The sequence below is a fragment of the Peromyscus californicus genome, unplaced genomic scaffold, assembly GCF_007827085.1.
Source record: "Peromyscus californicus insignis strain IS unplaced genomic scaffold, ASM782708v3 Scaffold_12__1_contigs__length_115047231, whole genome shotgun sequence".
Lineage (NCBI taxonomy): Eukaryota > Metazoa > Chordata > Mammalia > Rodentia > Cricetidae > Peromyscus > Peromyscus californicus.
In genome coordinates, this window is record NW_026294413.1 from 83,965,196 (window position 1) to 83,980,266 (window position 15,071).

Consider the following 15,071-nt stretch of genomic DNA (forward strand, 5'->3'; position numbering starts at 1 on the left):
TCTCCTGTGCACCTGCGTCTGCTGCTGTCCACATCCTCTGCTTTGCTGACCTGCCTCTTCCTGCCTGGCACTTCTGGTTGAACTTTGAACTTTGTATGGATGTAGAAGTGCTCACAGCCACCCTCCTTCCTTCTCTCCTGTGCATATCTCTTTCCTAACTCTATCCAGATGAAACTCAGAATCATTCTTTATAAAGAAAGGGATTTCTTTACAATTGGTTCAAGCCATGGATTTAGTTGGAAAAAAAATAAACATTTCATGATTCCCTAGTCACGAATCTAGAAACATGACACATCTTCCACCGTCTCAGGTCTTATAAGTTTGATGCAAACAAAAATATAGTGTGCTTGCCTCCTGTGAGGAACATTTCTGGGTGGTTTATGTCATTTTGCTGTGTTTATAGATGGGAGAGTTCAGTTTTCTTATTTTATCTTTGTTCTTCACTCTCAGAGTCTTTCTATTTTCGTTGAGTCTGAATTGGTGTGAGAGGTTCAGATTGCATGGAAGAACACCGCTCCCACTTTGCTGCTGATGTCTAGGGCAGGACACGAAGCCCGTGCTCACACAGGCATGCCCCCTTACCCAGCCCTGCCCAACCATGTGTTCTTGTGAAATCATTTGCTCCCCAGACTCTCAGGCTCCTCACTTGGCTAAGGGACTTGGATTATTTTCGTCTTCTTCCTTACATAGTATTTATTTCTAGACTTTTCTTTCTTCTCTAAGAGAATCTGAACTCCTTGGGAGGAGGGACTGCCTCCTTTATAGCTACATATAGAAACATCCCATAATGGTGAAAATTTAGTCCCACCTTTTGGTATCAACAATAGAGTTCAGGCAATGACTATTCCCATCTCTGTTCATTACACATAAAATTTTGCAATAATCTAGAATATTCGTCTGGCATATGGATAGTTGTTGACCAGATTAAGACAGACCTACTTCACCGAGATCTATCTTAGCACTTATCGAGTTCTAGGTGATCATTCAGAAAGTATCCCATCAGACCCTATGCTGTCCCAGTGAGAAAGGTGCTACCTCTGCCTTAGTTCAGAGAAGGTGAAAAACTAAGCTCACACAGGCAGGGGTATGTGGGAGCAGCACTAACACTCAAAGTGCTCCCAGCTTGCCCAACCGTGATCCCCTCCCCACCCCTGCAATCCATTGGAGAGCCTGGCAGTGCCTCAGGCTCGGCAGTAGCTGGAAAGGCTAGTCTGTTTCCTCTCTGCTTTTGTCACTGGTCCTGCTTTGAGCAATTCAGTCACACTGTGTGCTGCATGCTGTACTCCCAGCGCTATTTTTAGCATCTTTAAAACAGGTATGTATGCCGGGCTATGGTGGCACATGCCTTTAATCCCAGCACTTGGGAGGCAGAGCCAGGAGGATCTCTGTGAGTTCGAGGCCAGCCTGGTCTACAGAGTGAGATCCAGGACAGGCACCAAAACTACATAGAGAAACCCTGTCTGGAAAAACCAAAAACCAAACCAAACCAAACAAACAAACAAAAAACCAAAAAACAAACAAAACAAAAACCAGCCTGTGACCAGTCACTCCTCAGTTGCTGTACCCCCACCCACTGAGATGCTGTCTCAGCTGACCCTTGCTCTTGTGACAAGAATGGGAGCCTGCTGGGTGGTGAGGAGGGTCCAAAATGAAGGGGACCCAGAGAGCAGAGGCAAGTGACTTGAAGCTTGGTATATGATGGTGGAGAAATCACTGGAAGTGAGGCAGAGGCAGCCACTGATGATATGGCTTTGTGCAGGTCTCCAGCTTCCTCGGCTTCTGTTTCCTCCTTGCCTAAATGGTGTCTAGACACCTCTGATGGGCTAAGATGATGAACAACCACTGTGGAAGCTCACTCTGGACCGGAGAGTTTGGGGCATGTAGAGGGTCTTTGCTGTTATTTGCACAAAAAGTAACAGTAGAAACCAAAAAGAAGGCAGCAGGCTACATGGAGTTTCTCTACCTGTCTCTAGATGGTGGGATCCCTCTGTGGGGGACAGGGGTCAGAGTGGGGTTGGCTGTGTGGGCCTCAGAGCATATCTAAATCGCAGAGATTTCATTATGAAGCTCTTGGACTGAGCACATTTCAGGAGTGTACTGTGGCAGCGGGTCAACCGTAGAGAGGATGGTGACATGCTCTGTTGGTGAGGACCGGTTTCTGTGTGTGTTAGAAGACCCATCCCAGTTTGTCTTCAGAACGATTATATGGAGGAGGCACTATGGCTTTTCCCAAGATAAGGATCAACAAACAGGCCAGTAGGCTTAAGTATTTTAAAAACAGAATTGTTCATTTTTATTTTATGTGTTTCAATGTTTTGCTCGCATGTATATAAGTACACCTTGTGTGTCCAATGCCTGAGGAAACTTCGGATGCCCTAGAACTGGAGTTACAGGTAGTTGTGAGCCGGTGTGTGGAGGCTGAGGACCTTTGCCTGGCCCTCTGTGAGAGCAGCAAGTACTCGGAACTGCTGAGCCGCCACCTCTCCAGCTCTAGGCTTAGGCAGTTTTAAGCCTCATTATGTTATGAATCTGGGGATGGGAATGAATGCCAGGCCAGTTGTGCAGTTTAGGAGATTCTCAATCCTTCCAAGCCTCTACCTCAGTTGGGTGAGTCAGAAACAGAGGAGCAGGACTCTGGGGTTGGTGTTAAGGAAAGGTACCTGAGAGATTCCAGTGTGTGGTCACAGACTGGCAATACCTGAGCCAGAGACATCTACAGGGAAGGCAGCAGAGTGTCGGTGTGACAGAGACCAGGCAGGGCAGATATGATCTTGTGTGGATTGGTTGGGACATGAGCAAGACAATGGTCATTCCTCTAGGTCTATGAGTTCTGCATGCATGGGTGGAGTCATCCACGGACTGAAGAGAGTTGAAAAAGAAGTTGCACCTGTACCCACCATGTGCCCACTTCTCTTTTCTGCCATGATTCCTTAGATGATGCGACATGAGCATTGTTCACTCGCCAGTCCGTTGTGTGAGGTGTCATTTATCCAGAGGGAAAGTTTACAGGAGGATGGAGAATGGAGTAGGTTATATGCAGACACTGTATCACTTTATCTAAGATCTCAGTGTCCTGAGAGAAAGGATGGAACCAGCCTCATGGGCACCAAGGTATTAATGTATGTGACTGGGGGTTTCAGTGTTCCTCTCTAGGCACTTACACACTTAGATGATGTATCTATGGATATGCATGAATGTGAGAAGGTATGTATGTGTATGCATGAGCCTGTATACCTATAGCATTGAATATACATGAGTACAGACGACTGCATTTGTGTAGTGATAGGCTCATGTATGTGTATGTTCACATGGTATTATGATCATGGATATTTATGAGTGGGTGTGTGTGCATATGTGGTTTTGTATGTTGACGGCAGCATCTTCATGGGGAGGCTATGTGTATGTATGTGTGTACTGGTATATACAGTTGTAGATATTTATGTGTGGGTACTTGTGTGTTTGGCCGTATTCCTAAGTTCGTGTGTTGGTGTCAGGATCTGTGTGTGTGTGTGTGTGTGTGTGTGTGTGTGTGTGGTGTGTATGTGAGTGTTTGTGCAGGGGAGGGCCTGGGCTGTGGAGTTAGGGGTCTTCTCTTTGCTCCCGACAGATGGCTCAGCAAATGAGGCCCCCTCTGCCACCTGCCTGATGCACTCCCTAGGGCTCTGCTCCCTCCCTCCAGTCCTGCTGGCAGCCCTAAGCTGTTTCCTCCCTCCCTCGCTTCCCCCTGACATCTGCCCTCCTTGGCTGGTGTGTGGAGAAGATGGTGTGAGGGGAGAGCTGACTTGCAGGGCAGGCCTGGCCTTCACCCACTTTGGCAAGGCCAGGGAGTAGGTGGGGGCTCTAAGTTTTGTTCTGTCTGTGTGCATGCGTGTATGTGCACCTGTGTGTGATCATATGTGTGCATGTGCGTGTCTGAGACCATTGCAGGGAGGTGCAGCCTGCAGCCATCTCCTGCGCCTGGGCTTTGTCGTCAGGACTCTGTCGTCAGGGTGGCAGGCAGCCCAGGATAGCAAGCCTGTGCTTTGCAGACAAAAATGCCAGATGGTGGGGATAGGGGGTGTTTCTGGCCTGGCTGCCAAGGGCAAGGAGGCTTCTGGGCTCTGGAGAGCAGGCCTGTGAGGCTCACATGGGCTGCTGTGGTTTTTTTGTTTTGTTTTGTTTTTGCATGTGAAGACGTCAAGTTTTTTGCATATTTCAGGAGGCATTTCCCTTTGGATTTCTATCAGCTTGCTAAAAAAAAAAAATATGGCCTTCAAGTTCCAGCCATTTTGATGTAAGAAGAATGCAGTTTCCTGCAAGGCAGACAAAGCACTTATTTTAAACTGAAAGTATCTATTTATCTATTAGCTCTAACAGCATCACCAAAGTGGGCAGTGGGGAGACTCAGCTTCTGGGTCACCAGAGAGCTCCAGGGCAGCCTGAGGTAGATCTGTTCCTTCTAGCAAACGGAGGCATCTAAACTGGGCGTCCTGTTCTAAACTGGATCCATCCTGGATGATTACCACACACTGTGATGGGACCAGGCTTGTAGGGCAGGCAGGCAGGCAGGCATCAGACTGGGCTCTGCTTGGCCCACTCCCACCAGCACGGTGCCCCTCTGGAGAAAGCCCGGTGCTTTGTCCATGAGAATAACCCTCAAGCAGCGTCCCTGTTGGCAGGGAAATGTGAGAGAGCCCGTGCTGCCTGAGTGGCCTGAGTGACGCGAGGCCTGGCTGATGCCTGCTTGGAAGCACAGCTGGAATAACAGGGAAAAGGCAGCCCAAGTCTGCAAGGGAAACTGGTGACCTCTCACAGAAACAGCCAGTCCCCTGCCTCTGGCAGCCGCTCCCTGTGCCTGCTCCTAGACTCCAGAGACTCTTGATGGTTTCATGTTGAATAAGGGTCCAAATCCCTCATCCAGGTGGTCCAGGCCATGGAATTTATCATCTGTAGCTCCACCTTTCTAATGTGCTCCAGGCTCTAAATAACATTTGTCTCCTTTCTTTTAAAGCTAGGAAATATTGGGGCAGAAGAGATGGTCCAGTGGGTAAAATACTTGCTACACAAGCTTGAGGACCTGAGTTTTGACCTCAGCACCCTCATAAAAGCCAGATGTGGCCATGCACACCTGTAACTCTGGTGCTGTGGGGCGTGGAGACAGGAGGATGGCTGGAGCTCCCTGCCCAGACAGCCTAGCTGAAGAAGCCGGTGAGCTCCAGGCTCAGTGGGGGACCCTGTTTCTAGGACACCGGCAGAGAGTGGCAGAGTGCAGCACCCCAGGATCCCCCTCTGGTCTTGCACATGCACACACGGGTACTTCCACCAATGCATGTTCACAAACACACACATACACCATATACACACATATGACAAACAAACCCCAGTCTCCCCAAATCTTAGGAAATATTTTTTTCTTTTCTTTTTTCTTTCTTTTCCCTTTTGCTCTTTCTTTCTTTCTTTCTTTCTTTCTTTCTTTCTTTCTTTCTTTCTTTCTTTCTTTCTTTTCTTTCTTTTTCTTTCCTTTCTCTCTCTCTCCATTTCTTTCTTCTCTCTCTCTCTCTCTCTGTCTCTCTGTCTCTGTCTCTCTGTCTCTCTCTCTCTCTCTCTCTCTCTCTCTCTCTCTCTCTCTCCTTTTGAGATGGTTTCTCTATGTAGCACTGACTGTTCTGGAACTCACTGGACTTGAACTCACAGAGATCTGCCTGCCTCTGCGTCCAGATGCTGGGATTAAAGGTGTGTGCTGCCACTCCTGGCCAGGAACTATTTCTTGGCAAGCTATTGTAGCAGTAGCAGATAAGACAGAGAACAAGGTAAACGTCACTCAGGCTGCGTCCTCTGGGCAGGAAGCCTGTCTCGTACCTTGCATTTCTTCATGCCCAAGTCCCCTTTCTTCTGGTTTCCCTAAACATTCCCTCCATTCTCTCCATGTGTTCCTCTCATGGGCTCTGGACACAAAAGCCTCATGTTATTCTTGCCAGAAACACCAACTTTGTCTCCCTAGAGGTCTGAGGAGACGGTTGGAGATTTCATGCCCATCCTGGCACAGAACATCAGTCCTGGCCTGTGGGAGGTATCCTGTTTGCTCAGATGCTAGCTTCCTTGGTACAGATGTGATTCCCAGTCTGGAAACAACCTGATCTACTTGTGTTGTTACTGTCATGGCAGGGTGAGTGTTCGTGGTGTGTGTGCCTGTATGTGTTGAGGGACACTGGCCTGTCCGGTAGGTGTGGACTCTGCACGTAAAAAGGGCATAGCTCAAATCTACCAGGAATTAAGAGAGAGGGAGTTGGAAGCCTTTAGCCTTCATGCACTCCCAGAGGTTATTCTCCTGTGACCAGCTACCTCGAACATGGCTTTCCTTGTCACTGTCTTGTGTGAGACCTTGCCAAAGCTCCTTTTGTTACCCCTCCTTTTCTCTTTACAGCCCTAGTCTGGTAGAATCCATTTATGTCCTAATGGGAACAGCAGAGAAGCCAGTGGTCCTGAACTGGGCCTGTGCTGGGTGCTGAGGTTGGAGGGGCAGCAGAAGCCAGATGCTTCCTGCCGGAAGCTCCCATCCTGAATGAGAGATGTGGAAACAGACACGGAGAGAACTTTGCTAATACTTCAGTACTGACCAGTCAATTTGCTAGTTGGAGCCCTGGGATGAGAGGCCTTCCTACAAGAAAACTCCTATCCGTCCTTCAAGGCGCAGCTCAGAACCCGTCAACGCTTTGAGTTGAGGAGTGGCTTTAACTGAAGTGAACTTACCAAGGCATGGAGCTGGGATAGCCTCTTGTGTCTGGGTTATGGGGAATCATGTGGTGAGGTGAGTATGTGTATTTGGTGTGTGTGTGTGTGTGTGCCTGCGTGCACATGCAGGGGAGGGGATAATGGAGATGACATTTGAAGGCAGATGGGCTTATGTCATCTGAACATTGACATCATCAAGAGCCTTGAACGTTGTCCTCCTGTGAAGTGATGGGAGCCCCTGCTTTACACAGACCATCAGTTTGGGAAGACTTCTTTAGTATTAGCATGGAGGATCATGTTGAGCACAGACACAGAGCAGTGCTCCAAGGGAGATGTGCTAGGAGGTGGAGTTGACAGGTTTGGTGACGGTGTGAGATGTTTGGGTAGGTGAGATGGGGATGGACATGTTCAGGTTCTTTGACTGTTGGTGGCTTACATCTCCTCATGTAACGATGTATCTGAGGATGGAGCTGGGAAATGGCTCAGTTGCTCAAGTATTTGCCATGGAAGCATGAGGATCTGAGTTTTATCTCTAGAACCTGCATTTTTAAAAAGCCAGGAGTGAGCCGGGCGGTGGTGGCGCACGCCTTTAATCCCAGCACTCGGGAGGCAGAGCCAGGCGGATCTCTGTGAGTTCGAGGCCAGCCTGGACTACCAAGTGAGTTCCAGGAAAGGCGCAAAGCTACACAGAGAAACCCTGTCTCGAAAAACCAAAAAAAAAAAAAAAAAAAAAAAAAAAAAAGCCAGGAGTGATGACACATGCTTGTAATCCTAGCAGGGGAAATGGAGACAAGCAGGTCTATGGTGCTCACTATCCAGTCAGCCTAGCTGAATTGGTAAGTTCCAGGCCAATAAGAAGTCTTGTCTCAGAAAAAAAAAATGGACTGGGTTAGGAAGATGGCTTAATTGGTAAAGGGCTTGCTGAGCAAGTGTGAGGTCTTGAATCCAACCTTCAGGACTCTTGTGAAAAGCTGGGCAGGGCAGCGCATGCCCGAATCTCAGCACTGGTGAAGTGGAGACAGGAGGGCTCCTGAGGTGTTGTGATTGGCCAGCCTAGCCAAACTGATGAGTTTCAGAGTCAGTGAGAGAGCCCTCGCCTCATTCCGGTCTTCTACACCTGCGAGCGGCACGAAAGCGTAATCCAAGAACAAGTTCATCTTTTTGAAGAAACTGAGATCGTAAGACTCTTGTTTTCTTGGAGTTTTCTTACAAGCACTCAGAAATTCCCCTCATACAACTCCATTCTTGGACCATGTTCTGATACATGACCAAAGCAACTTATAAAAGGAAACATTTATTTTGAGGCTTACAGTTCCAGACTGTTAAGAGTCCATGATCATCGTGGCAGGGAGCATGGCAGCAGGCAGGCAGGCAGGCATGGTGCTGGAGCAGTAGCTGAGAGCTACATCCTGATCTGGAAGGTGAAGGAGGAGAAAGAGACAATTAATCAGGGGTGGCATGGGCTTTTGAAACATCAGTGACACCCTTCGTCCAACAAGGCCTCACTTCCTAATCCTTCTTAAATAGTTCCACCAACTGGGGACCAGGCTCAATATATGAACCTGTGGGGGGCATTTTCATTCAAACGACCACAAATAGTGGCTAAGGGTCCCTTAGGTGTCTTTTCTGTCCACAGATGTGAGAGGGGGCAGATGTAGATGTCAGTCATTTCCCTACATCCACCCCAAAGACACACAGACACAGACACACACACACACACACACACACACCTGTCACACACACACACACACACACACACACACACACACACACACACACACCCCTATCACACAGACACCACACACTACTGTATACCATATACCACAGACCACCCAACACTCACACCCAGCTACCATATACATGCATACATACTCACACCCACCCACATAACACATGCGCACCCACACCATTTTCTCAAGGCAGTTGTGTGCTTAGATATCTTCACTGAGGGATTGTGAAGAAGTGATTTATATTTTAAAAATATGGTAAGATTAGATTCCTTCTTTCATTCCTTCCTTTTCCCCTACCCTCCTTGCCTTCCCTTCCTCCTCTCTTGGGAGGAGGGTCACTTGTTTTGGGGGGATCCTAAAGAAGTTCTATTGGCCTGCTTTGCCCTCACACAGCTACTTCATGGAGTAATCACACAGAACTGGGGAGGCTGTCACACAGTCTCTGGCAGGCTGTCACACTTGGTTACTGCTCTTCACTGGGGGTTAGGTCCAGACTTGGGGAAGGAGGTTAATCCCAAGTCCTCTGTGGAGAAAAAAGGTCACACTGTATTCACCTAAGTGACTGGGCCTGAAAGAAGCTGGAGAGGCCTCTGGATTGAGAAATACTTCAGTCACCGAGGGTCTCCTTTGGGAGGACAGAATAACTGACCTCGCAGCAGCAGGATGGAAGCCTGTAGGCATTAGCTTGGTTAGTAGACAAGTCCCAGGAGGAGGGGCGGAGTCAACAAAGTTGGGTGATGGTGGTAGAGAGAAACCTCTGTCTTGAAGTGGGAAGGCAACAGTACATGAAACCCTTGCTAGAATTACTAAGCATTAATGTCATGTCATGAACCACACTGGAGACAGTCCCCTAGGGCCTCAACCCTAGAGCACTGCCTGGGAGCCAGGAATCCTGGGCTTGAGTCTGGTTCCTATTTTACTGTCTGGGTGATTTGAACAGCAGGTGTCTCTCTTTGTGTCTGGCCCTCATTTCATCTTTGTGAAATGTGGAGAAGGACCTGGGGAGGCAGCTGGGGGCCTCACAATTTCCTCTTGCTATTAGGATGCTCCACTCTTTATGAGCATCTGTATGGAACCCCGCCTGGCCTAGGCATTGTGGCTTAGGGGACTGAGGAAATGCCCTGCCTTCACCAAGCAGTAATACCTGCTCCTAGGATTAAATGTGAGAAGAGATCTACTGGAAGGTGTCCAGAGGTCGGTGTGCTGAGAGCATCACCTGAGGATACTACTCTAGTAGTATCCACAGAGGGCCTCTTTGAAGTTGAATGTGGGAAGGGCCACAGGAGACTTCCCAGAAGAAGTGGCCTAATGTAAGGGCTGGACTTTGATAACAAGGAGGCTAGAAGGGACTTCCATTTCTAGAGCTGAAAAAAATGTTTTTTGGGGGGGTATGGGGGAACCAAAGAGGACTTGATTCTGCAATGCAGGAAGGAAAATGACTGACCGTGGATGGCCTTGGAGCAGCACTAAGTCTTATATGCCCCTGCCTGAGGCATAATCAGGCAACCTTTCCTGAGGCTATTGCATAACCACTAGTGACTTTGGGTGTGCCCTGTTCTGCATCTCCTTTGCATACCCTATAAACGAAGATAGACACCAAGGTTGCAGAGAGCTGGGACTCATTGAGTTAATGCCTATAAGTGTTCAGCACGGTGCCTCACATGTGACAGTTAGGGCTCAGTAAACACTGGCTGCTATCATGTTGTTAATACTGATGACAGCGTTACTGAGAACTTACTGTCCCCAGGCACCGAGTATCACATTCTAATAATAATTAACACATTCTAACAATAGTTCTGCAAGAAAAGAATCACCATCAACTCTACCTTATAGATATCTGGGGCTCAGAGAGGTCAGGTAACTGACTCAGGGCCACACAGGTAGGGAATAGTAGAGGCACAACGGGACCCCAGGTATCTGTGTCTTGTCCACTCTGCTCTCTTTGAATTAGTATTGAGTTTCAGAAAGAGGGCTGAGGGTCTGAGTGGGTACTAGAAAGAGGGGCGTGAGTAGAGGAAGCACTCTGGGGCATATTTCTCAGCTAAGCTGGGGGCCTCTGCAGAAGATGCAGAGCTGGGGGGCAGGGTAGGCAGGAATACCACACACCTGCTTTAGCAGGAATTTCCTGGATGGGTGTGAACTGAGGCTGCAAGATCTCCAGATCAGACCAAGTTCAGATGATGGGGTCATAGAGAGAGGAAGAGGATTCTGGAGATGAGCTGGGAGGACTCGTCTGGACAGCTTTGGGAGGTGCTGAGCAAAGCGACCCTTTGGATACTGCAAGGGCACGGTTTCAAATCTCTAGAGTTTTCCAGTTTTGGGGGAGCCTCTGACTCCAACATTCCACAGACACTTCAGTGAAGCTCGAGTCCCATGGGACTCTTTCTCCGAAGTTTTATGATCAAATAAGCCTTGGAGACTGCAGCTCTGTTCCCATTTAGAGGTTGCTGTCAGAGTCATTCATGGTCTCTCAGGCCTGGCTGTGTTCATGGACTACCATAGATTAATTCTGCCAGGATGGACTCCAGGTTCTGGGAAACAAGGCAAGAGGGTTATTACCATCCCGTGCAAGCGGTCTCAACACGGCACCTGCAGATGAGGTATCTACATAGCACAGATCTCTCCCTTGGAGGTTGGGATGCATCTGAGGATGTCATCTGTGGGACACATTCCACTATTACCAGTTCCTGAAGTGGAGGATTAAGCCCCAGGTGCCCGCAGACATCACTTCCTTGTAGCTAGCTTTCTCTGCTCCATCTTTCACCCTCATCCCCTTAGCGCTCTTCTGGGACCATCGTTCAGGTCCACCAACCTTGCATCGGCTTGTTTCAGAGAGATCAAGTTCTTTCTGCCCTGGAGAACGCCTGCAGTGGACTGAAGTTGAAGGCTTTGAGAGATCTTGAAATGAGGGACTTCGTTAGCTTTGCCTCCTGTTGCCTATTTCTCAAAGCTGAGAGGCTTAAACCCCAGCTTTTTGTGTTGAATGATTCCTAGAGGTTGGAAGGCTGAGCTCTGGACGCCAGCCTGCTGGATTGGCTCTGGCAAGGTTCCTCTTCTTGGCTTGCAGATGGCCAGCTCCTGGCTGTGACTTCACAGGAAGAAAGCAAAGGAAAACAAGCAATGCCTCTCCTGTTATCCTTAAGAGGACGCTAATCCTACCAAAAGGCTCCACCCTCATGACCTAATCATTTCCCATAGACCTCACCTCCAAATGCCATTTCACTGGGATCAAGGCTTCACCATATGTGTTTTTGGGGGAATGCATTCGCTCAGTCTGGAGCGCAAGGAAAATTGTTTGTTATTAATACAGGTTTTTACAAACTTGAGTGGATCCATTTTGTGGAGAGTCAGTATCTAACTCACCTCGCAATGGACAGTTACAGCGGGGAGTGAACAGCAGCGCCCTCTCCTGGCAGCGCAGGGTTAGGACTGGCGCTTCTCCACGGATGATGAATGTTCTGCAACCTTAACCGGCTCCCCACTCTCCTCACCTGTGAACTGCAGGAAATAATATCAACACCCAAAGAGCTAATGTACCGTGAAAATCTCAAGTAAGCTAGAGAAGATTATACAAATATGCGGAGTGGCTTGTCTCACTGGTGGAAGTGGCGGGGCCGCCACATAGAAGGACCTGAGTTCACTGTGTCAGGTCTGAGTCCTTTATTCTGGGGACTGGGGATAGGAGTGTTTTCATCTACTAGTGTTCTCAAAAGGAGATGCTTCCTCCTCTGAGCCCATCATTTGCCCACTGCAGATCTGAAGTAGTTGCCCAGAGGAAGGGCAGGAATGGGTTTGACGCCAGCGCATCCATCTTGGACTGTCCTTATCTCATTTTCACGGTCACCGGAGACAGCCAGGGAAGATAACCAGATGTTCCAGCATCCCCCTCATTCGCTCTCTCTGGCTCGCTCTATCTTTTTTTTTGTAAATTGAATTTAGAGGGCCCGTTTCTTAGCAACAGCAGCAGTACGTGGATCCAAAGTACTCCTCAGCCATTGCAGTGCTCCGATGAGCCTCTCTTTACAGGCTGCAAATTGAGACCTACACCAGGACCGATAGGAGAGACAGCTTGAGACCAGCAGTCCAGAGCTGAATTTAGGAGGGGGAGAATTCCCAAAGAACCGGGAGGGTAGGGGCTGTTAGGACCGTCCTTGTGACGTGGTGCTGGATGTGTAGATTGGCTAGAGACCTGTACCTGCCGGCTCTAGCTGTATCCTGGGAAAGCCATCATCTGGGGAGGCGTGGCTTCCTAAAGTGCCCTGGATAAAAATCTCACATCTAGCTGTAATGCCACTGTGACGTTACCGTGTGCAAGCCAGGAGACCTTTCTAAGTACCCCCTTATCCACCTGTCATGTAGGCAGGATTGCCTGCTTTGCAAAGCTCAGGAACAAAAGATCCCCAGCCAGCAGAAGTTCAGCAGACCGTGGAAATGATGGCCAATCCAGGGGTCCTGCGTCTTTCTTTCTCTGGTCTGCTGTGCTTCCTTCCCTTCTCTGGAGGAAGGAAAACTAGATGCTGGAAGGGTGAACACATTGCCTGCAGCAAGTCTTTGGGATGCCTTCAGCCTTGTAGTAAAAAAAAATAATAAGGTGGGAAGGGTAAGAGGAGGAGGAAGGCTGCCTGCTTAGACCTGAGTCAAAACAATGCACGTGCACCAGAACTCCAAAAAGACAGAGTACAAAGAACCTTTAAGCCCTTTTGTGTGAATATCTATCCATGTCCGAATCAGCGGCTACAGAGGCTGCGAGCTCATGGCCCACAGGTCAGATGTGGCACTCATCGTGTCTTATAATTTGTGGAATTAGTTGCTAACAGTTAAAAATGAGAGGATTTCACATAAAAGTCCTTTGAATAACCACAAGGATCCATGTGATCACTTCACTCAGCTGAGCAGGGGCTGCTCCATTAGAGTGGGACAGGTACCAGGCAGTGGTGGTGCACGCTTTTAATCCCAGCACTCAGGAGGCAGAGGCAGGCGGATCTCTGTGAGTTCAAGGCCAGCCTGGTCTACAGAGTTCCAGGGCAGCCAGGGCTACACAAAGAAACCCTGTCTCAAAAAGGGGGGGGGGGTAGGTGGTACCTTTGCTCATTTCTCATCTGTCTGGTCCCCAAAGGCCCCCAAACTTGCAATCTCTGATGTACCAGTACTCCCTTCCACATGAACAAAGTAAGGATGCTAACAAAAACCTACCCCAAATCTTCATTCCTTAAGATGGCATCCAGTCATGCGTGTGAAGTGCCTGGCGTGTGGCAGGGGTTAAAGATATCTGCGTGGAGGCTGGAGAGATTGCCCAATCAGTAAAGCACTTCCCACACAAGTGTGAGGGTCTGAGCTTGGGTCCCCAGCACCCACACAGAAAACCAAAGGTGGTGCCAGTGGCTTGTGTTTGTAACCCCAGTTCTGGGAGTGGAGCGAGGAGCCAGGAGCATCCCTGAAGTTCATTGTTCACCAGTCCAGCCAAACCAATGAGCACCAGGGTCAGCGGGAGATCCTGTTTGTGATGGTTTGAATGTGGTTGCTCCCCATAGGCTCGTATATTTGAATGCTTGGTCCTTAGTTGGGGGAACTATTGGGGAGCAGTTATGAGGTGTGGTCTTGTTGGAGGAGGTATGTCACTGGAGGTGGGCTTTGATGTTTCAAAACCTCAAGCTTTTCCCAGTTAGCTCGCTCTCTCTCTCTCTCTCTCTCTCTCTCTCTCTCTCTCTCTCTCTCCCTCTCTCCCCCTCCCTCCCTCCCTCCCTCCCTCCCTCTCTGCCTCGTGGTTATTGTCTCAAGATGTGAGCTCTCAGCTTCTGCCACAGCACCCCAGCACAGCCTATCTGTCTGCTGCCCTGCTCCTCACCTCACGATGGTCCTGGACTAAACTAACCCTCTGAAGTGGCGAGTCCCAATAAATATTTTCTTTTGTAAGTTGCCTTGGTCATGGTGTCTCAGCACATCAGTAGAAAAGTTAAGTAAGACCTCGTCTTAAAAAAATAACATGGAGAGAGATTGAGGGAGATGCCCAACATCAACCTTTGGCCTTCCACACAGTGCTCCCACGTGTGCATATGCCCTCACGCGTATGAATGCACACACATGAACATGGACACACCGGCAACACAAACACACATACACAGAGGTATTAGTTTCTACCTGCCTTTTACAACTTTCAGGAGTTTGTGCCATTTGTATTACTGGCTGATCACAGGAGACCAAAATGGGTCTGTCTACAAGACACCTTTGTTTAAGCACTGTGCTCATGACCTTTGTGCTGCTGTGCTCAGATGCTTACAGGAACAATTCAAGGGAGGAAAGACTTATTTTGTTCACAGTTCTGGAGCTGTCGTTCACTCATGGTGGGCAGGAAGCAGAGCGGAGCAGTAAAAGGAAGACACCAGGGCAAGATCCAGCTCCTGTCTCAGTTGCTTTTCTCTTGAGGTGATAAAACACAATGAGCAAGGCAGCTTATGGAAAGAAGGGTTTATTGGGGGCTTATGGTTTCAGAGCTTTAGGGTCTATGATGGTGGAGTGGGGGGAAGCAGGTGGCAGGCAGCGGGAAGAGAAGCTGGGAACTCACGTCTTGAAACACTCAGGCACTCCTCTGGGTTCCATCCTGCAGCAAGCCCGGTAAAACTTCTGAGCAGA